The following is a 23,936-nucleotide window of genomic DNA, read 5'->3' on the forward strand; positions in this document are numbered from 1 at the left end:
CTTCCTTTATGCAGCTATTAACATGTTTATATAGGATTTCAATGAACAGTTATGTGAAGGTAGCAGTGTTCTCATGGTTTATGGGGGCTTGAAATTTTGCCAGGTTTCTTAATAGTAGAAAGTTACCCTTAGAGTAGTTCCTGAATAGTTCAGAGTTAGCTGGCATTCCAGGATTTATTTTTACTTCAAAGGACACCATTCTGAGGCCTGACCTAACCCAAGAAGGCATTAAACTGGAGGAGAGGTGGTATGCAGCTTGTGTGATGGCTTGCCTTATGGCCTTAGAAGTAGAAGCTCCATGAGACTTGGCTGTATGTGTTGATTTGGGTCTATGAGTCTGCTTTGACCTGTGTGTGATGAGTACAGTGTGTGTACTCCTGACAACCTGATTGACATTAGGAGTGCTTTTATGTGAGAGCTTTGCCCCCAGTCACATTGTGTAAATATATCTCTCACATACCATATCAGTTTGTTTGAGAATTAACTGGTTGTCAGTAAACATAAGGCAATTTCTATATTGCTCAGGATGCCCATATCCACCAAGCTGGTAATGGAGATAGTGGGCAAGTTGATATCCATGGCAGCAGGCCCTTTTGTTATTGATTAGATGGTTACAATGAGAATATAAAGTAATGTCAGGAGTATCTGGTTTGCAACTCCGGCAGCAGTGTTTGTCACTGCAAACTAGTTGCCGTGTGGGCAACTAAGTATTAGTGATATTTCAAGGATGCTTTTACATGAAAAATGTCAACTCAGGGTGTCTGCACCTATACAGGGCATTGCCACTACTTGAGGGGAAACTAATAAGTAGATCCTGATAATTTATGAATGAAGTATTTAGGGAGAAATTCTGAAGTTAGGTTAGACAGCAACAAATCAAGCAGTACATACTGAAAATAAAGAATTAGCTTTGTCAAGTATGATGAAAAGTGGGGATTCAGCTGAATGGCTACTGCCTGGCTGCTGCTACTGCTTTTCTTACCACAGAGTCACACTGCTGGGGTACAATGCTCCTTTGCTTCTTCTCTCACCATAAGCAAAACAGTAGCACCAGTCCTAGGATGGGAAGCAGGCCACAGGCTCTTTAGTGACTACCAGTCTTGTCCTAGATGATGCAAGGGTCTGTAGCCTTGTTGTAGCCTTTTCCTGGCAGATGCCTTAAATAGCAACCAGATGAATAAGGAAGGTCCAACACAGATACTCACTGTCGAATCAGAAAGAGTCAGGAATCAATGCACTTTGCTCCTTATCTCACCAGGAGCAAAATATAAGCACAAATTCCAGTCTGGGACCTATGAAGGAGTTATTAGACTTTCTGGTGATCAGAAGCCTCCCGAAAATAATGTCCCTATGCTCCTTCTCTCATCAGGAGCAAAACATAAGCACTAATCCAAAGATGACTACTGACAGGCAGAATGTGGCTCTCCAGTAATTGGTGGTCTTGCACTAGATGTTGCACATTTTAAAGGTAAGATGGAAAAAATGGTTAATATCCTAAAAGTTGCAGTGTGAGCTAAGCAGTTAGGTATGAAAGAAGGGTAACCTAAGCTTTTAACAGTCTAAGTGGAGAGCAACTAATTTTAAAATAGCAAGATAGATTGGAAGGGGTGGGCACTTTGTATTCTGATTCTGTGGAATACAGTGGGCTGGCCAGTAAATGTCAATAGCTGAAGGGGAGTGATTTTACAAAATGATAATTTTGTGCTTACTCACAATAGCTAATGAAAGAGGAGATGGAAGGAAATAAGTGGTCAAATTAACAGAAGAGGCAGTTAACTAGAAAGACAATAGAGCTTAAAAACACAACAGCACCAGAGGAGAAGGGTGGGGAAAATTTAATTTCTGTGTGAGTCAGAAGAGAGACAGCCGTGGCTTCCTTCCTAGTTTAAATATACAATTAAAAGCAGAATGCAAGTAAAACACAGTGTAAAGAAAATAAACCAATATATACAAAACAGAAGAAGGTAATGAAGCAGTACAAAATGCTTTGACCTGCCTCCATCCGAATTCAAAGGGAAGCCATCTTCACCATCCAGTTAACTGAGAATTGCCATCTGAATTGCACTTTTATCCAACTTTACCTTCCGTTGGGAACATTTTGTGAATGTATCCTCCTTACCTTCACAAACTTTCACAGTGCTTTTCTCAATGGGCAGGGAGGCAACTGATTTGGTTTGTTATATTTTTGGTAAGAAAAGATACAGGTGAAAATAGACAGGAATAGACCAGACATTTTTCTTGACAATTCACACGTGACACTGAAGATGCTTTTAGCATAAAAGTCATTGAAATTATGAGTTAGTGATGGAATGAGGGACATTGGAGAAATAAAATGGGCAATAATAATAAGATAGATTGCTTGAGAGGTAAGAAAGAAGAACAATGAGGAAAAAAATGAGTTAATAAAGAGAATGATGGGGCATCATAAGGACAACATAGAGAGATTAATAATAACTGGCCTGGAAAAAAAGAGAGGAAGAAAAAGGAATCTACAGATCTGTGCAGGTAAAGCAGGGAGAACTGAAGCAGAAGCTGTGAAGAAAAAGAAGGAGAATGAAATAATTTGGCGATACAAAGCGCAGGTGAGGGAAACTACCGCTGTGGAAGAAAAAATACTGAGAGGAAAGCATACAGCCATAATATAGTATACGATGGTATGTGAAGCATGAGGAGATAGAAGCCATGAAAATGAGGCAAGAGTCCCTTCCATTCCTCCTTTCAGGAGCTTTATAAGCATAGAAGGGTGAGGTAGACTGCTGAGAAACAGAGGGACAGTGGACGAGGGAAAATCCCTTAGGAAAAATGATACTGTCAAAGGGGATGTTTGAAGAAACACTGAATAAAAGAGACAATATAAAGAAATTAAGCAAGAAAATGTTTGTGTTTATCAAACAACTAATAAATAGGGCAGCATAAGTAACAGATGGATATCCATTTGCATTTTATAAGAGGTTAAAAGGAATGTTGAAAATATACAAAGGAGATTTTTAACAGAGTTAAATGGTCTTAGGTTTGCCTAGGTCTGTGCCAAAGACATGGATTCCAGAGCGTACTGAGAAAAGAAGAGATTGAAGAAGCATAATAAAGTCTAGACTATTTATCTGTTTGATGCATTTAGCTCTAATGATATTAACTGAGATACTGATGCCCATGTTGGAGACAGACACTCCTTATTAAAGTAGCAAGTACATAGTTAGTAGACTTTGTTAAAGACAGGATACCCACTGTGATGTTTAGCAATGTAATTGTATATTTGATAGGTGGCTTCGTGGACATTTTCAGTTATTTTCTGAATCAGAATGTGAACAATGCATTAAATATATTAATAAGACAAAAATGAGTTGTATGAACACCAAACACCATTGCAATGTAGAATGTAGCACATTAAACATATTGGTATGCCTATATAGATTGCTGTCACAAATTTACATATTTATTGGTGCCAGATAGTTCTTAGATACACTGATACACCTTTCATGCATCACTTGTAAGAGATTAAGTCCATAACTGCAGTATTCTGCTGAGATAATATTTGTTGCTTGTTTAAAATTAATGTCAGCAGTAGTTCGGTACTGACGAGCTCAATATGCACCGTGACCTGCTAGTTTAAATAATCATCAATGTTCTTCGCTGGCTGTAAAACAATAAGTTTGCCTAATGCAGTCAGAGGAGATGAGGTTGAAGGACTAAAGAAGGAAATGTCTATGGAGCAGCGAGTGATGGAGCCAGATGAGATTATACAGGAAGGTCAGCAAAGTAATTGAAGTAGCACCATGTACTTTGCAAGGTGTTAGCATAGAGCTAACCACTGGATGCATCGTTAGTGAGATATGTGCATGAAGGAACTCAATGAAAGGTTACGATTTAGCCTGTCTCTATGGTACAGAGGAATGGAGCCCTAACTGCAGCCCTGGTGGCTAAAACTTGATTAGTGGCCCCAGCATTGGAGAAGACAGGCAAGCATGGTAGGAGTGATAGGACATGGCATGGTATGGCTTTGCCCCACCACAACACCATCTTATTTATGTGTCCTGACCCTAACACTAAACCTACCCTGAGCCTAACCCTAACCTTACATATTGCATTGTTAAAAACCTTTTCCCTAACAGTATCACTATGCAACACACACATGCACACACACACACAAGAAAATGGAGCACACGCAGCACCACACAGGCAAAACACTAAATCTATCTTCTTATCTAATCCTTACTCTAAGCCTAAACCACAAACACTGGCACAAGCACATGGTCTTGAACATTTTGACAACTACCACCTTTTTAGTTAAACATTACCTTCACTATATAATACTTGAATTTAATTAAATGTGATACAAGAAATGCAGTCAAAATATCAAAAATTTTGAATATCATATCCAAAACAATTGATCACAAAAAGTCGAAACTCAAAACTCTGAAAACAAAAATTCTTTGCAAACGCCCCATTCACCCTCACCGCCCAGCTAACTGTATATCCCAACTGTGATATCACACCAGAGGGGAGAAAGAGCAAAAATCTAGCCCTACTCTAGCACAGTCTTGGACAAGACACTACTGGCTTTTTATAACTATTAAAACATAGGTCATTTTTTTCACTTTCGACCTTTTAAGGTCAATCTTTTTTGATTCTATATTCAGAATGGTCAGCATTATGAGTGTATCCCATAATTCACATAAATATGCATTCACATTTGTGCAGTCTTTTTTGCACCCACACAAACCTATCAGTCAAATGAGATATCAATCAGTTCAATCACAAATGGTTGGCATAGTGGTTAAGGTGTTCATCTTGCAGATACAAAGTCCAGGGTTTGATCCTCACATAGACTAAATTGTTAGGCTTAAAATGCAAGGGTGGTTAGCCTTGTCCTAATCATAAATTTACATTTTTATTGCTTTGCACCATTTACTGATTGGTACTATCTGCTTTATCTTTTTGACCTTTTTTTTTTTTTTTGGCAATTTAGTTTTTATCAAATATTTCTCACTTTCTTTCTGTCATAGACCGCTGAATGCCAGGAATCTACTAACCTTTTTCTCTGTTATACCCACTCAGTGCCAGGAGAGGTTTTGGCTCACTCACTTCCCTGAACTGGATAAAGTGGGCAATCAGTGAATGACTGGCTGACTGACTGACTGACTGAATGACTGACTGACTGACTGAATGAATGAATGAATGAATGAATGAATGAATGAATGAATGAATGAATGAATGAATATACTTAGACATGTCAAAATTATTGCTGCAGATATATGACCTTTCTTAGTGAAAAGTGAACTTTGCAGGACAGCTCAGGCTCCAATGCAGTTCAGTGCTTTGTTATTTCTTTCACTTTTTCTGGCAAAACTTGGACTCTGCATTATAGATTTTGTTGTTATTCTATAAATATGTTTTGGTTACATTGCCATCATCTTCTGTTTTCTGCAACATTAAAATGAACTTGGCCTGTATTTTTCCTGCTAATATATTATGCCATTTTCCAGTTTTTGCATTGATGTTGTTCTTATTTATAGAGTGCTGAAAATAGGACTGTCCTGTGAAAAGTTTGTTAGATGGCAAGTAACAACTCCTTCAGTATTTCTGTAATGGATGCTGCATTAGTGTATCATTGCTGTTCCACTGCATTGGGTTGCTCAAACAGTAAGTGGCTTTATTCGCTGGAAAGTGCTAGAGTGAAAGTGTGGTTCTTTGCTGGTATGTGGTTATGTGGTTCTTCACAAATCTGACATCAGATTGTGCTGGTATGTGGTCGTGTGGTTCTTCACAAATCTGACTTCAGATTGTGCTGGTATGTGGTTGTGTAGTGCTTCTCAAAACAAAAATGAAATCAGATTGTGCTGGTATGTGGTTGTTACCTGCAGACAAGCTGCTTTGGGTTTTAGTATTCTGTTTCTTAGAGTATACTTATTTTAAATATTTTCTTGGTTTGTTTGTTTCTTGCAAGCGGGCTTTTCTGTATTCAGTAAAATGATGCATTCCAGTCCAAAAGAGGACCGAATATACCCCCAGTCAACAGTAGTCCCAACAGCTACTGGGAAGACATTCAGTACTACACAAACTCCCACTTTTTCTGATACAGGCAAAATCTTGGTTTTGCTTTCATAGAGGAAGATACCTTTGGCAGTGTTGTTAATGAGATGTCTAGAATCAAAATAACTACAGGTAAAGAACAGGAATTTAGATATATTTTCATACTTGACTTTGTAATCTCATATTGACAGTCTATTAAACTGGTTCATACTTTGGTCCCAGACTCAAGTGCCTTATTTTATTAATGTTTGGCACATACATTTCTCATTCAAGCAAGGATTTGTTTTAAGTCATTGACATTATTGGTGTTACACATGAAGGCATTGACCATTGTGAATTCGGTCCAACACCTCTCTGAGTGTTATTTCCAGGTATGGTGTTGTAGATGATTATTGCAAGTAACAGTCACTAATTTGCTTATTTTTGTTGTATCTGTAGAATTTTTTTGGCAGGTTTTGCTTGACATTTTCATTGTTAGGAATGACATTTATAGAAGTAAATGGAGGGAAGGAAGATTTGCTGAACAGTGTTATGTAGAAGTTGTATTCTATTTTTTACAGTCATCAGTTAGGGCTCATAAGTACAAAAGAATGGAAAGAATGAATAATATCATACTGAAGTAGTTGAACAATAATTGTTCTGAAAGTTAGCCAATCCCTACAGTGTACAAACATTTAAAGCTGGGTTGCTTGATCCTTCGGCTTTTCCCAGTTAGGGGTCGCCACAGCGGAACTCCGGTCTGCTAATGATTGGCAGTAGATTTTCACAGTGCCGAGGTTCGAATGCCACTCGACCGCAGGGAGGACATGCAAACTCCACACTGAAGGTGCTCCAGCCGAGAATCGAATGGGAGAACCTCTTGCTGTGAGGCGACAACACTACCGCTGCACCACTGTGGCTGTCTTAACGATTGGAAATGTTGGGAGCCATTAAAAAGAGTCCTGAAACAGAGAGACTGAATAGCCAAAACAAAAACATAAAAACAAAAAAACATATTTACGTATACCAAGATTGAGATGGCCATTTCCCAGAATTTTCCATTTTTCAGGAGTATGGCGATCTTGGAGTTGGTGTATATACATTTATAGGATCATAGGAAGTTACTAGGCTAAAGGCCCTAGGGCCCTTACAAGCCTAGCCAAGTTCTATCCTTATTTCCATCGTCCAGATTGCGTTTGAAGAGGGCCAAGAAGGCGCTCCTTTGACATGAAGTGGGAGTCTGTTCCAAAGGTGTGATAACCTTTGGGAGACAACTCTGTCTCTCCAGCAGGTTCTATTAATGTGACATACCAGGTTAAGGTCTTTAGTAACCCTTCTACCATTGGCTTGCAGATATGCAGCATTTCCAATAAAGCAGGGTTGGAGATTGCCTTATATGCAAGGCAAAAATCGCCTCTGAGTGGTCTTATGAAACAGAATAAAGTGACAGTGATTTCAGATGATCTACATAGGACAGATGCTGAAGACTTTAAATTCTTGTTGTGAGGAACCATTGTGGTCCCTCCAATTGCTGCATATGCTTTGAAAGGTAAATACCGAAAGGGGAGTTGTACTCGATTATTGGCCTGATGACCGAAGAGTACAGGGAGGTTATAAATTCTTTTTTTCTGGAGGCAATGCCCTTGCTTATGAGATGAGCAATATAGAATGCCTTTCTTACTGCTGTGGAGACATGGTGATCAAAGGTAAGGTTGTTGTCAACCTGTGTGCCCAGGTCTCTCACCACTGAGTACATACTTAGGGTGTTGCTATTGATGTGGTAGTTAGCAGAAACATTGGTTTTAGTGAAAGGAATGATAATACATTTTTTTTACATTGAGTTTAAGGCCATGACTTTGGCACCAATCATTTGTTTGTATAAGACCCTCTTGTAAGATGTTGACATCATTTGGATATTCTATAACCACTCCCAGTTTGTAATCATCAGCAAACTTTGTCAGCCACAGACCTTTAGTTTTTGCTTGTACATTGGAGAAATAAATTCTAAACAGTAGAGGTCCCAGGACTGATTCCTATGGAATACCACTGCTTACAGGTCTGCTGTTGGAGGTGGATTCACCTATTTTGACTATATGTGTTCTATCAGTGAGCCAGTTAGTGACCCATCTAACAATATAACGGTTGATACCTAGCTGGGTTAGTTTGTGTGGAGGCCTGCTCCTCTATGAGGGGGTGCAGGGAGGCTTCCCCCTGCAAAAAAAAAAACAATGTTCAAGATTCACTTTTCTCCTGGATTTTTGACCTTTTTCTGTCTGCCAGTACTCATCTTTACAAGTGCCAACATTGTAATAGGGAGTCATTAAACTGCCTTCAATTTTTATAAAACTCAAGTAAAAAAGTATGTAGTGGAATAAAATTATCCCAGATGTGAATGACATTATCACAATGCTGCCAGTATAATCCACTTCCAGAGCAGCCAGGATGTTTTCCATTTGCACCATCCCCAGCTGTTCTGTCTCAGAAATCCTCTTACTTCCTGCTTTCACCAAAATTGCTTTCTGTGTGTGTGTGTGTGTGTGTGTGTGTGTGTGTGTGTGTGTGTGTGTGTGTGTGTGTATGAGAGACACATAAAGAATATGTCTTAACTGTGATATTACAGCAACAGAAGTAAAACTCTTGTATACTTCTCATAACTGGGGAAACTTTTTGTCACTGCAAGCATGACTATGGCCTCAGCTATTTAGACTCATATACAGTAAAGTACATTAAGTGAACATAATGTTGTGTATGCATCAGTAAGTGTATCCTGTAACTGAGGATTCTGGCCCATTATTAAGGCATTTGAAACAGAATTTTTCAGGTGGCTTCAAAAATATGGCCTTTTGTTTCTAGGTGCCATTGTTAGTCTTAAAAGAGCCATTTGGATGCTCTGCCTTTTAGCCATCTAGCTTATATAAAACATGTATATATCCCACTGTATTTTTAGGATAGCAAATTATTTATACATGTATGTGTGTGTGTGTGTGTGTGTGTGTGTGTGTGTGTGTGTGTGTGTGCGTGTGTGTGTATGTATACATATATATATATATATATATATATATATGTATATATATATATATATATATATATATATATATATATATATATATATATATATATACATACACATATACATATATGGGTCCCTATCAGAAGGTGGAGGTTTCAGAAACTCGAAATTGATATGGTCGGACCATATGATCAATTTTCCAAAAACCTGAAGCTTTTGAATGGAGATCGTGATACAGTGAGGATCATGGAATTTACCCTTTTCCCCATTGTAGTGCAATCTCAGAATCAGTATTAACAGTATGTAGGCAGTGTGGGGGACACAGCCCCCCACATGCCCCTGCAAAAATGTATAAAAAAGGTAGATTTTTGTTGTTTTCCAAGTTCAAGTTTTTGGAAACTCAATCATATAGTTTCAACAATATGAATTTTGAGTTTCTGAAAACTTGAGCTTCTGATATATATATATATATATATATATATATATATATATATATATATATATATAGACATATATGTGTGTGAAAAAATATAACTAGCGTCTGTGTTCTTAAGAAATGAACAGCAAAGTAATATGCTGTTCTCAGAAAATAAGTATTTCCGTAATTTTAAATGTTGTAACAAAATGTGCATATTTTTTCTGACAAACATGCACATATTTGAGATGGTGCTGTCTAATATAAACCCACCTCATTCTAGTTAACCCCAAGATATCATTATATTTAATATTACCTGTTCAGTTTCTTCTTGCAGTGGGAGATTAAAATTGAGTTGTGGCTGGTTTTCAAGGGACCATGCAATAATGTGCATGTTCTTCTGGATTCACCTTCCTGATTATTTTAAATGTATACCTATGTACTAGACTGTTTTCAATTATATTTAATGTTTAATAAAGCAAAAGCTGTTTCAGTGATTGTTTTAAATGTAAGTAGTTTTAAACATTTTCCAGAAAGAAGTTAAACAAAGTGTACTAATAATAACAACAAAGTGATACATTATAGAACATTTCAACAATAAAAGACCACTCAAACTGCTGCCATTATAATCAAACATTGTCAGTACCCATCTGCTAGAGATACTTCATTAAATGTGTACACCTGTCATGCTTAAGTGTGATAGACATAAGAACAGTAAAGTATTCCAACTTGCTTTATGCAGATGTACATATTAATGACCGTTTAACTTGAGCATAATAGTGGGGTCAGTCTATTTCAGACACACAGAGCACCTGTGTTCAGTAATTATAACAACACTAAATAGAAATACAAAGGCAGCTACCCAGGAACAAGCACTCCTGTGATACAAATAATAATCAATTAATGTGCAAACAAAGCACAGGAGCACGTCAAAGCTGAAAGGAAATCTCCACATAAACAGAATGACTTCAAATAAATCCACGGAGATAAAGTCAATATAAACTCCAAACGTTTAATTGGTAAAAAGTAAAATCTGGCAAGCGCTTTCACCCTCATGGGCTTCTTCAGACCAATACAAATTCATTTAAAGTTGCGCGCACACACACACACACACACACACACACACACACACACACACACACACACACACACATATATATATATATATATATGTATATATATTCATAAGTGACATCATTTCCTGTGTAGGTTGTTAATTAACTAATTCATCCTAGCCCTTATAGTGTATATAAATAATATATAAAACTTCTAACAAACTAATGTAAAAGTCAATATAATATACAAAAAAAAAAAAAAAATATATATATATATATATATATATATATATATGTAGATAGATATATATTTAAAAAACGTATAGGCATAATTAATAATTACTATATAAAGGATATATAATAAACTCATTTTTTAAAAACAGTATATATATATATATATATATATATATATATATATATATATATATATATATATATATGGGTCTACTTCTAAAGACCGAAACGCCGATTCCCCGACACAGAAATCACCGACGCCAGAACACCGACAACACACAAACCCGACAACGCGAAACACCGAACACCATAACACCGACACACGGAACGTAAACAACACACTACACTACATAGCATACACACTAGCCCTGACCCAAACCCTAACCCTAAGGTCCGACACTATCGCACACTTCACCTACCTGCACCCTAACCCTAACTCACTTACCCACCCCTAGCCCAAGCTCCGACACTAACGCACACTTCACCTACCTGCACCCTAACCCTAACTCACTTACCCACCCCTAGCCCAAGCTCCGACACTAACGCACACTTCACCTACCTGCACCCTAACCCTAACTCACTTACCCACCCCTAGCCCAAGCTCCGACACTAACGCACACTTCACCTACCTGCACCCTAACCCTAACTCACTTACCCACCCCTAGCCCAAGCTCCAACACTAACGCACACTTCACCTACCTGCACTCTAACCTTAACTCACTTACCTGACCACTCCTACCTCCGTCACTGTCGCACACTTACCAGGTCGCGATCACACATTACCCTTGTCGGTCTTTCCACTGTCGGCGAATCACCCTGTCGGTATACGTATCTGTCGGTTATCTGGCGTCGGTGATTTCCGCGTCGGGGAATTGGCGTTTCGGTCTTTAGAAGGGGACCCATATATATATATATAAACATACTTGGGAGTTACTTAAACTTTCAATTTTCTCCCCTTCAACATAGGTCTCATAGGGACTTTATCATTGAGTCCTGGTCTCCTATCAGCCCTTAACTTTATAATCCATTTAACTTCACACTGCTCCGAATAGTTTCTCACATCCCCACCCCTCTGACTAGGTGTGTTGACTTGCATGACCAAAAACTTAAATTTATGTTGGTCTGATGTCTCAATAACATGTTTTGACAGGGCATTTTTATTAGATCTAATACGAATATTATAAAGGTGTTTCCTTATTCTATATTTCAATCTTCTGTCAGTTTTGCCAACATAAAATGCTGGACATGATACACAGCTAGCTAGATAGACAACATGTTTGGAATCACAAGTTGCTCTGGCTTTAAAATCAAATCACTGTAAACTAAGGGGGTGTGTGAAACAAGCACTAGTATCTATACAGTTGCAAAAATTGCAACTATTACATGGTGTGGTACAGAAGTGTGTGGGTTGAATCATGGGGGTGGTAATGTCTCAAGGATAACATCCTGAATTCTTTAGGATTCAGGATTAGCCCTTGCTGCGGTCTGCTCCCTCCCCTGGCATCTAACCCCTGTGGTATGAAGTTACCCTGCTCTGCTTGTGCTTCCAGCACTAGCCTGTAAGAATCTAAAGGACTCCCTCCATTTATCAGCGGCTCACCTCACAGCCTATCTGCCCTACAATCCCTCTATCAAGGATACAAGAAAATTACCCAGCTGTACTTGTGCTTCCAGCACTAGTCTGTAAGAATCTAAAGGACCCCCTCCATTTATCAAAACTTTTAGCTTATAAAGTTTTATTCAGGTCTACAGCCTAGATCTAAAGTCTTACAGTGGAAAGTACGTAGTACTCCCATTAAAATTATATCTGTTTCTGGCTATTTTAATTACTTAAGGAACAGACAAAAAAACTTACTGTTTCTGGCTTTAAGACCCTGTGAAACTCCAGGCGGTGTATTCCCCGCTCCGCTTCGCCCTCGCTTCGCTCGGGCTTCGCTCCGCTCCCCACCCTGCCCCCATATCCCACCCGCCCCCACTACTGCTACATTTATAGGGCTAGTTAGCTCCTCACACCTCCCCCCAGTAACTAGGACCGCCCTGTAACCTAGTAACTCTCCTCCCCCACTCTAGGCCCTCTTTCAATATTACGTTACACCTTCAACTCCTCCCTCCACCAGACCCTTATCCTCCTCACACCATGGTCAAAACTACCTCTACAATTACCCCTATTATAATAATACCCCTTCTTATTGCTCATTTCTTAACAAGTTATGAAAAACAAACTCTGCTAGGTATCTCCTTCCCCAAGGCTCACACCAGCACCTACCCAAATCTCTCTGCTAGTCATACCACACTTCTCCCCCCTCCTGACAATTCACCATCTCACAAAATTGTGCATCTTAACCTCCGCCATCCTAAAGTAACTAACACCAAAGCCAACCTTAAAATCCTAAACAAGCTACTGAGATTCCTTGATCACCTGAAAAAATGTATCATCATAGATGGCGACATCCACCCCAACCCAGGTCCACCCACAGTCTTAGACTTGAACGCCCCTAAAATAGCTCGAAGTTCTTCAGATTCCCTACTCATACTTCATCTTAATATCAGGAGTATAAACAATAAGGTCCATAACCTACATGCTATGTTAGCCACTCATTCTCCAGACATTGTATGTCTATCAGAAACATGGCTAAAACCCTCTACCAAAGATGAAGAGATTCTGGCACCTGGGTACAATATTCTCAGGACTGATCAGACAAAAAAAAAGGGCGGGGGTTTGGCTGTTATGTTCAGGAATACCTTGAATATTATAAGGAACCCACTACAGCCTCCCGAAGTTTCTAATATAGAACTTATTGCCCTTAAGATATGCCTCAACACCCAGAAATGCATTAACCTTATAGGAATCTATATCCCACCAGGGAAGAACACTGAAAACCTGGAACAAACACTCTGCTGGTTGTCCACCAATTACCCCCAAGAAACCATAGTACTTGGGGATGTCAATATAGACTGGTCTCACTATTCAGCCCACCTAATCCCACATCCTATTAACTTATATGGTTTCTCCCAAAACATTCTATCCCCAACTAGAACTGGAAACACCCGGCAAAAAGAGAGCACCATTGACTGGATACTCACCAACAAGGGTTCACAGAATTATATCTCTGGGACCCTCCCAAATGACCTCAGTGACCACCTCATAACTTATATCATTAAACATAAATGTCCAACTACTAGCCCCCCCATGTACAGACAAGTCAGGAACAAAAAGAAATTTGACCCACGACTATTCCGTGCAGAACTAAAGTCCTGTAACTGGTCTATCCTAAAAAACCTACCCCTCCAGGAGAGCGTTTCCTACTTTAATGACATGTTCCTTAACATACTTGACTCCCATGCCCCCAGTCGACTGATTAGATCCAAGGAACGGATAGCCCCCTGGCTAACTAGTCATACCAAAACCAAAATTAAACTCCGAGACCAGGCCTGGGATAAATGGAGAGCTACTAAAACTCCCCAAGATCGCATCAAATTTCAACAGCTCCGGAACACCACTAAATCAGCCATTACCCAGGATAAAAAACAGTACTTCTGCCACCTTCAGAATAAGCACCAACAGAATCCAAAGAAGTTCTGGGCAGGATTTAATAATCTTCTCCATCCAGGTAAATCCTCCACCCCTACCCTGAGAAACTAATCGGAAGGACCCAGTAGATGTAGCCAACACCTTTAACTCTTTTTTTACTGAGACCATCCAGTCTCTAGCTAATCAGTTAACTACCTCCTCAACTCCCTCCTCCCATAAGAATAACCCTGCTCCTCCCTCCTTTAGCCTAAAACCGGTTTCCACAGCCTATATTTGCACCCTCTTAAAAAAACTGAAACCAACTACCCTAGCAGCAGATCACCTCCCAGCGGAGTACTTACAAATAGCGGCTGACACAATAGCCTATCCCATATCGATCCTAATAAACAGGACTATAACTGAAGCCACCATCCCCTCTATTTGGAAAGTTTCTTACATTATCCCACTTCATAAAGGAGGTAACTCCACGGAAACTTCCAACTACAGACCAATAGCTATACTGTCTCCTCTAGCTAAAATTATGGAAAGATGTGTTCACAAACAACTTCTACACTACCTAACCCTTCACAATCTCCTGTCCAAATGCCAGCACGGCTTTCGCCCTCATCACAGTACAACCACTGCTCTACTCTCCTTCATTGACTCCATCAATAACAACCGCAATAACAAACTAATATCCTCCGCCCTCTTCCTCGATCTATCAAAAGCCTTTGACATGGTGAATCACCAGCTCCTCTTCTCCACCCTAGAAAGCCTACATCTTGACAACCTAGCCCTAAGCTGGTTTAAGGCTTATCTCTCTGGTAGGTTACAAGCTGTCCAGTGGCAAAACAGACTATCTGACCTGCTCCCAAACACCATTGGTGTTCCTCAGGGCTCGATACTTGGTCCCCTTCTTTTTTCCATATTCATTAACGATCTCCACTCTGTCATCCCTAAAGCCACCTGCATTCAATATGCGGATGACTCAACCCTGATCTGCTCTGACACCTCTCTTCCAAAACTACAAACAGCCACTCAACACTGTTTTACTATAGTGGAAAAATGGTTCTCCGATCTGAAACTCATACTCAATCCATCAACAACCAAACTACTTCTATTCTTCCCCACCATACCCACACCACTAGATAAAGATCTTCCTATTCCAAATAATATCGCCTTTCATGTTGAATCCATCAATGGTACTATCATTGAACCTGTCTCTAGCACCAAACTATTAGGTGTCACCATCGACCACAAACTCAAATTTGACTTTCACATCAGCCATACCATTAAAACTGTTAACAAGAAACTAGGGTCCCTGTATAGAATAAAATACTACCTTACCCCGAACACCAAACTTACTATCGCTCGAACACATCTCCTCTCCACCCTCTTGTACGCCTCCCCAGTACTCTCCTTTCTTAAAAGCGTGAACTTAATATGCTTACTGTTGGCTATAACCACATTGCCAGATTTATTACAGGAAATCCATATCGAACTCACCACTGCCTTAACCTTAAGAAAATTGGCTGGTTAGAATTGCCCAACCTTCTCAAACTAAACCAACTCTCTGAAGCTTTTAAAATAATAAACTACCCAGATAGAACTCCATCACTGAGCAGTATACTGATACCCTATACCAACCTTAACTGCCTTGATCGTCAAACAGTGTTCAAATACTCACCATTAAAGCAAAGAATATGGGTGGTGATGCTCTCTATGCTAATTCCATTGGAAAGCCTTGGAATTCACTTCCAAACCATATAAGAAATATGACCTCACTTAACCAATTTAAAAATAATCTCAAAGAATATCTTAACTCACACTGGCTGTGTCCCTGTACTGAACCAGACTAACCTAGGACTCGCTCCTCCCAATCCGCCACCCCTTCTTTGACTTTAATTCCTTTATTACTGTTCCCTCTATGTTATCACCTCAACCTTATAATTGAATATTTAATGTTTTTTGTATAGCCTGCTGCAATTGTTTTTTTTCTCATCCTATGTTAATCCTTCCTCAATGCGTGTTATTTGTACAGATGTCATGTCATTATGTTGGAGCTTTTCTCCCCGGGCCTCTACTGAAAAAGGACATGTATCCAGCTAGACTAGCCCGGTCAACAAATGTAAAATAAAAATAAATAAAATAAAATAAATCAGCGGCTCACCTCACAGCCTATCTGCCCTACAATCCCTCTATCAAGGATACAAGAAAATTACCCTGTCATCCTGTTATCCTTTCATTTCTGCTACTACCTTGGGGCATATAACTATTGCTGAAATGTGTTTTACTACAAAGGGGCATATAAATATTGCTTAACTGTCTTTTTACATTTGCTGCTATCAAGAGTTAGGAAATGTGCAACTGCTATTTTTAATACTCTGATGTTGTGAATGACTATTATTATTTAAAATACAAGGATTATTGTACTGTTTATTTGTTATCTATACATATGTCTCTGTGAATGCTTAGTATAACATGTCTAATCTTAATGCACTTTGTGCTGACTACTGTTTCTCATAACTATCTTGTTTCGCTTGCCTCCTTAAATTACCCTGCTCTACTTGTGCTTCCAGTACTAGTCTGTAAGAATCTGTAGGACCGCACCATTTATCAGTGGCTCACCTCACAGTCTATCTGACCTACAATCCCTCTATCAAGGATACAAGAAAAGTGTGTGTGTTGAATAATTTCTGCCTGATTGTCATTCTACTAGTGTACCACTGCTACAGGAGGTACAGTACGTCTTGAGCGAGGACAGCCAGCAGCCTCCAGCCCCTCTCTTCTATACATTAATCTCTCTCTCCCCCATCCCCTATAGGTACCTCATTTTGTCTAGCACCCAACTTTCCCCTGTTGTACTCCAACTGACTCCCTCTCAAATCAGCCTGCAGTATTAGACCTGTCCACTAGGTGATACTCTTTACCCAGCCACATCCCCTTTTTATCCTCTCTATTACATAGCTACTTACCTTATTTCTCCTGTTGTACCTGCATTGCTATCCAGTTCCCTCACCTTACCCTTTACTGCTTCTGTCTACTAATACTACCTTTTCTAGGCTCACTTCTCACTAGCCTTTACCACATCTGACTTATCCAACTTGCCTTAACAGATCAGTCCTGCTGATTGTTTCTTCTACAACTGATCCAGTCTCTGTCTCTACCCTCTCCATTCGCCCTGTGGGCTCACTCCACTCCTCTCCCTACCCCCAATTCCCAACCACCCCCCAGGGTTCCTACTCTTATACTTACTAGCCACAGCTTGTCCTTTTCCCATAACTCTCTACACATTTCCCATTGGCCATTTTCTCTTTTATCTCCCATCTCTTACCACTCCCCTCCAATCTCAACACACCCTCCTACCTTCACACACTCTCACCCTACATACTTCCATATCCACATACATAAATCCAATAGCTAATCCTTCCCAATGTCTAAGCCACCCACACCATTTAATGTCCTACTCTACTTCACTCTTTTACCACTTCCACTTTCAACCTTTGTCTACTTACTCTCCTCCTATGAGCACCCACTACATCCACACATTCATTACCCCAATCAACAAACCAGCTCTCCATCCATATCAGTCCTGCATAACCATGCAAACATAACATGCTCACCCAGCTACCTACTTGCCAAATATCATAGAATACTACACATTAAATATAACACACGACATCTCAGGAGAGTGTTATTTCTGTACAGCAGGTTCCCTAACCCAAGCTATCTAGCACTAGTCCTCTTATTAAAGGATGGTGACATTCACCCTAACCCCTGGCCCAACACCAACTCCTATCACTCTACAAAACCCCAATCAATCTACTAATTATCCCCTTACTAAACCATCTAACTCCCTCCTACTAGCTCATCTTAATATACATTGTATTAACAACAAAGTAACCCAACTCCAAGCTCTATTAGAAGTCTATTCCTCTGACATTATCTGCCTAACAGAAACATGGCTAAAACCTGTTATCAAAGGCAATGAAATTATCCCACCTGGATATAATATCCTAAGAATTGATCGAGTAGCCAAGAAGGGCGGAGAGGTTGTTATTCTATTTAAATCTGGCTTAAAGCTAACGTCATACAACTGTAATCTACCTCTAGTTTCCAATGCTGAGATTCTTATCTCCAAACTTGAACTTAACAATGCCAAATCGATCTATATTATCTGTATGTATCTACCGCATGGAAACAACATAGCTACCATGGAAAATATCCTTTGCTGGCTATCCCAACACCTACCCCAAGAAACTATAATCCTAGGTGATATAAACATAGATTGGAACTCCTATTGTAGCAGCCTCCCTACCACCCACATTAACATATATGGCTTTTCTCAAACTATTACCTCCCCTACCAGAATAAATAAGGCTAACAAGAAAGCAAGCATATTAGACTGGATTCTTACAATCATACTCACATCTATAATTCCGGAACCCTTCCTGATGATATAAGTGACCACTCACTTACCTACATCATCTGGCATAAAACCAACACTCACATCCCAACCTCTATCAGAAATATCAGATCAAAAAAAATTTTAACCTTGATCTATTCCAAATGGAACTAAGAGCAATACTTTCTTTACAGATGCTATCCAAACACTAGCTAGTCAACTATCACCTAATACCTTCACTTTGCCTTCCTATACTGCAACCCCACCCCCTCCTTTTCATTTCAAACATGTCCCAACTACATTTATTCTAACCCTTTTAAATAAACTGAAACATTGCTCTCCCTCAGCAGACCAACAGCCTTCTGAATATCTACAGTTATCAGCCAAAGCTATTGCCTACCCCATTTCCATACTGATCAATAGAACCATTACCAAAGGTCACATCCCTACCTTATGGAAAGTCTCCCATATTATCCCCCTGCATAAAGGTGGACACTCCACTGAGCTCTCAAACTACCGTCCCATTGCCCTACTTTCTCCTTTAGCAAAGATCATGGAGAAATGTATCCATAGGCAATTACTCGACCACTTAATTGATAATAACTTACTTTCCAACTGTCAAGATGGTTTCATATCCTCACACAGCACTAACACTGCCCTCCTTTTCTTTACTGATTGCATTAACAGTAACCCCAATCATAATAATCTTTCTTCTGCTCTATTTATTGACCTACCTGTCTAAAGCATTTGACATAGTAAATCACCAGATTCTCATAAACATACTAAAATCTCTATCATTAGACCCGCTTTCCATTAAATGGTTCCAGTCCTACCTTGACAAAAGACAGCAGTCAGTATTATGGCATAACACTCTATCCACCCACCTACCTGTTACCCTAGGTGTCTCTCAGGGGTTGATTCTAGGACCTCTCCTCTTCTCCATATTTATTAACGACCTACATCTAGCCTTCCTCCAAGCCACATGCATACAGTATGCTGACGACTCCACACCGATATGCTCAGCTACTTCCATCCAAGACCTTCACTCTCTTACTCAGAAGGTATTTAACACAGTTGAACAATGGTTCACACAGCGTTGTCTTTTTTTGAACCCAAAAAAAAACCAAACTCTTCCTCTTCAATCTTACTCTAAAGTCTTCTCTTAATTTCTCTGTGACATCCACCAGTGGTACTGTAATATCACCTGACCCTACCACCAAATTACTTATTATCACCATCGACAACAATCTGAACTTCGACATCCATATCAACAATGCTATAAAGACTGTCAACAAAAAACTTGGCACTCTCTATAGGATTAAACCCTTCCTTTCTTCTACAACCAAAACTACTATCGCTCACACTCATCTACTCTCTGCACTCCTCTATGCCTCACCCATTTTCACTAATCTCTCCAAAAATAACCTCAATAATGCTGTTGGAAAATCCTGGAATCTTCTTCCCAGTGACCTCTCCTCACTCACCTCCTTACCTCTCTTCAAAAACAGACTTACACTTTACGTCAAAACACACTGGCTATGTCCTTGTACCAAACCTGACTAGTCATCTATCTTTTCAAACTTGGCTTTCCCTATCCATTACCTCTCACCTACTGTTATAGCTTCCTATTACTATTTATTTATCATCTCTCTCTATATTACATTATTTCTATGCTCTGTGGAAACGTATTTTAAGTAATTCTTTTATCAATATCACTATAAAATTAACTTCCTTTTTTACTATTGACTCTACCTGTGTAATGTTTTGCACCTGTGAATTGCATTGTTATGATTCTTGCCCTCATTGAATATCCTGTGCCAGCCTGTATGCTGTACTGCATATGTTACTGTTGTATATATTTTTCATACTTCTTGCTATTTGTTGTTATATTTGTATGTGATTGTTTATGTCTTGGAGCTTATCTCCCCAGGCCTCTACTGAAAATGGACATATATCCAGTTAGACTAGCCTGGTCAACAAATGTAAAATAAAATAAATAAATAAAATAAACATAGAAGTCTGTGGAGATTCATCCTATTCTTATATGTAAAATGTGGTCTAACTCCCACTATATCTCTAATACGTGGATCTACAGTAAGAATATCCCAATGTTTAAAAAATATATCTCTAATGTTATTAGCATCCTGTGTATAATAAAGAACTACTTTTGTTTCCATAGTAAATATAGGTATGTCAGTGGAGCTATCACCTGCAATATTTTGCACATGACCTCTATCCATAAAGTACGGTGACACTCTGTCCTGTCTCAGTATATCTACCCCCTCAAAACCTTGTAGGACCTCAGTCAAACTATAGGATCTATTCAGTAGCCTGTTCTGTAAATTGAATAATTCTCCCTGAAATGCCTCATCACTAGGATTGAGGCATGATGCTTGCATGGCCTGTCCTTTAACTACATTTCTAAACACAAAATTAAGATGTGTACTGTTCCTATGTAACAGTGCATTCCTATGGCATGGTTTTCTATTGATGCCCGTATTTAGTAAGCCATTGGCCAATCTTTCTATATATACATCCAAGTAAGGTACAAAAGTCAATGACTTATTTATTGTAAATTTAAGATATGAAGTAAATGTATTAATCTCATTATAGAAATTCTCTAATTCCTTTCCATCACTGTTCATATAAGAGGTCATCTACAAAACAAACATAAAAAAAAAAAAATCACACGTTCTTTAAAACTAGCTAAATTAAATCATTTATTTTGCTCTCAATCTGCCATTACCAAGTTGGCATAGCTATTGGCACATGAGGTGCCCATAGCCATGCCATCTTTCTGTATATAGGTTATCTTATCAAAAACAAAGATGTTATTCTTAAGAACAACCTCTAGAAGAAAACATAATACATCAATTTTGAGCAAAGACTGGTTAGCACATGTTCCTAAACATCAGGGGGTAACAGGGGGTAGATATACTGAGACAGGACAGAGCCTCACCGTACTTTATGGATAGAGGTCATGTGCAGAGTATTGCAGGTGATAGCTCCACTAACATACCTATACGTACTATGGAAACGAAAGTAGTTCTTTATTATACACAGGATGTTAATAATATTAGAGATATATTTTTTAAACATTGGGATATTCTTATTGTAGATACATGTATTAGAGCTATAGTGGGAGTTAGACCACATTTCACATATAAGAATAGGATGAATCTCCACAGACTTCTATGTTATCCTGGAGACATTACCACCCCCATGATTCAACCTACACACTGCTGTACCACACCATGTAATAGTTGCAATTTGTGCAACTGTATAGATACTAGTGCTTGTTTCACACACACCCTTACTTTACAGTGTTTTGATTTTAAATTGATTTAATTTGATTTTAAAGCCAGAGCAACTTATGATTCCAAACATGCTATCTATCTAGCTAGTGTGTATCATGTTCAGCATTTTATGTTGGCAAAACTGACAGGAGATTGAAAGATAGAATAAGGGAACACCTTTATAATATTCATATTAGATCTAATACAAATGCCCTGTCAAAACATGTTATTGAGACATCAGACCAACATAAATTTAAAGTTTTGGTCATGCAAGTCAACACACCTAGTCAGAGGGGTGGGGATGTGAGAAACTATATGGAACAGTGCGAAGTTAAATGGATTATAAGGTTAAGGGCTGATAGAAAACTGGGAATCAGTGATAAAGTCCTTATTTGACCTATGTTGATTGGGAGAAATTTGAAAGTTTAAGTAACTCCCAAGTATGTTTTTATCTATCTATCTATCTATCTATCTATATATATATATATCTACTGTTTTTTAAAAAAATGAGTTTATTATATATCCTTAATATGGTAATTATTAATTATGCCTATACATTTTTTAAATATATATATTGTATATTATATTTACTTTTACATTAGTTTGTTAGAAGTTTTATATATTATTTATATACACTATGATGACTAGGATGAATTAGTTAATTAACAACCTACACAGGAAATGATGTCACTTATGAATGTGTATATATGTGTGTATATATATATATATATATATATATATATATATATATATATATATATATATATATGTGTGTGTGTGTGTGTGTGTGTGTAACTTTAAATTAATTTGTATTGGTCTGAAGAAGCCCATGAGGGTGAAAGCTCTTGCCAGTTTTTTACTTTTTACCAATTAAATGTCTGGAGTTTATATTGACTTTATCTCCGTGGATTTATTTGAAGACATTCTGCTTATGTGGAGAATTCTTTTCAGCTTTGGTGTGCTCCTGTGCTTTGTTTGCACAATTATAGCAACACTGTTGACTGAGTACCCCACATATATTTGAGTGATAAAGTAATAACAGTAATAGTAGCAATAATAATGGCCAGAGTAACATATGTCAAGGTTTTTTTCACAACAGTACACAGTAGATTCAGAAAATTATTTCATCTTACTTTACAGAAATGCACACTATTTCTGGAAAGCCTAATTAATGATTGCTGAAATAAGCAAAGAACAAGAAAGTAAGTTACTATCATCCAGAAACAATTGTCCATCCCTACAAAAACAGTTATAGCCACTTTTGTAACTGAGTACACCTCAGAAGTCTGATTGTGATGAAACTTAATGGCCACAGTAGTATATTCCAACTTTGTTTCACACAAATACTCAGTAGTTTTTATTTTATTTTATTTTTCTCTACATATTTTTACAAGGGCAGAGCAGTGATCAATCATGATCAACTGCAGTGCCAGCCTTGGCTACAATGAACATTATAACAGAGTAAAATTACTGCAACACAAACGTAAAATGCAATTTAAATGCAATATAACCAGTGGTACACTAATGAATTCTAATACATGATATATAAATTCATGAGATAACAATGTGTTTTATCAAAAAAACTGTGGTATAATCAGAGGTGAAGCAAGTTGGATAATTCACAAATAAACAGATTATAACAAGTAGGGTGATATCAGAAAGGTATTGAAAAGTCCATTGTTAATGTGAGAAAGTATTTATGGAACATGTTGTTAGTGGTTGGATAATTATATGCATTTTAACAAGGAGTTTGTGTATAGTGTGTTAGCTAGGGATCTAGAGGTGTCAGTGTATAGGGTAATGAATAGATGTAGTAGGAGGTTTGGTTAGTTATGTGGCATGACTTGTCTTATTACAGTTACATTCATTTTTTTTTCTTGCAGAAATTGTTTGTGTTGGCATTGGAAGTTAGAGTATTCTGATGTTGTAATTATGTGTTTGGGTAGGAAATGACACAAGTTGCCGACTCGGACTCAGAAGCTATGGTTACTGCAGTACACT

This window comes from Protopterus annectens, chromosome 12.part0 (assembly GCF_019279795.1).
Source record: "Protopterus annectens isolate FY-2018-M chromosome 12.part0, PAN1.0, whole genome shotgun sequence".
Taxonomy (NCBI): Eukaryota; Metazoa; Chordata; order Ceratodontiformes; family Protopteridae; genus Protopterus; species Protopterus annectens.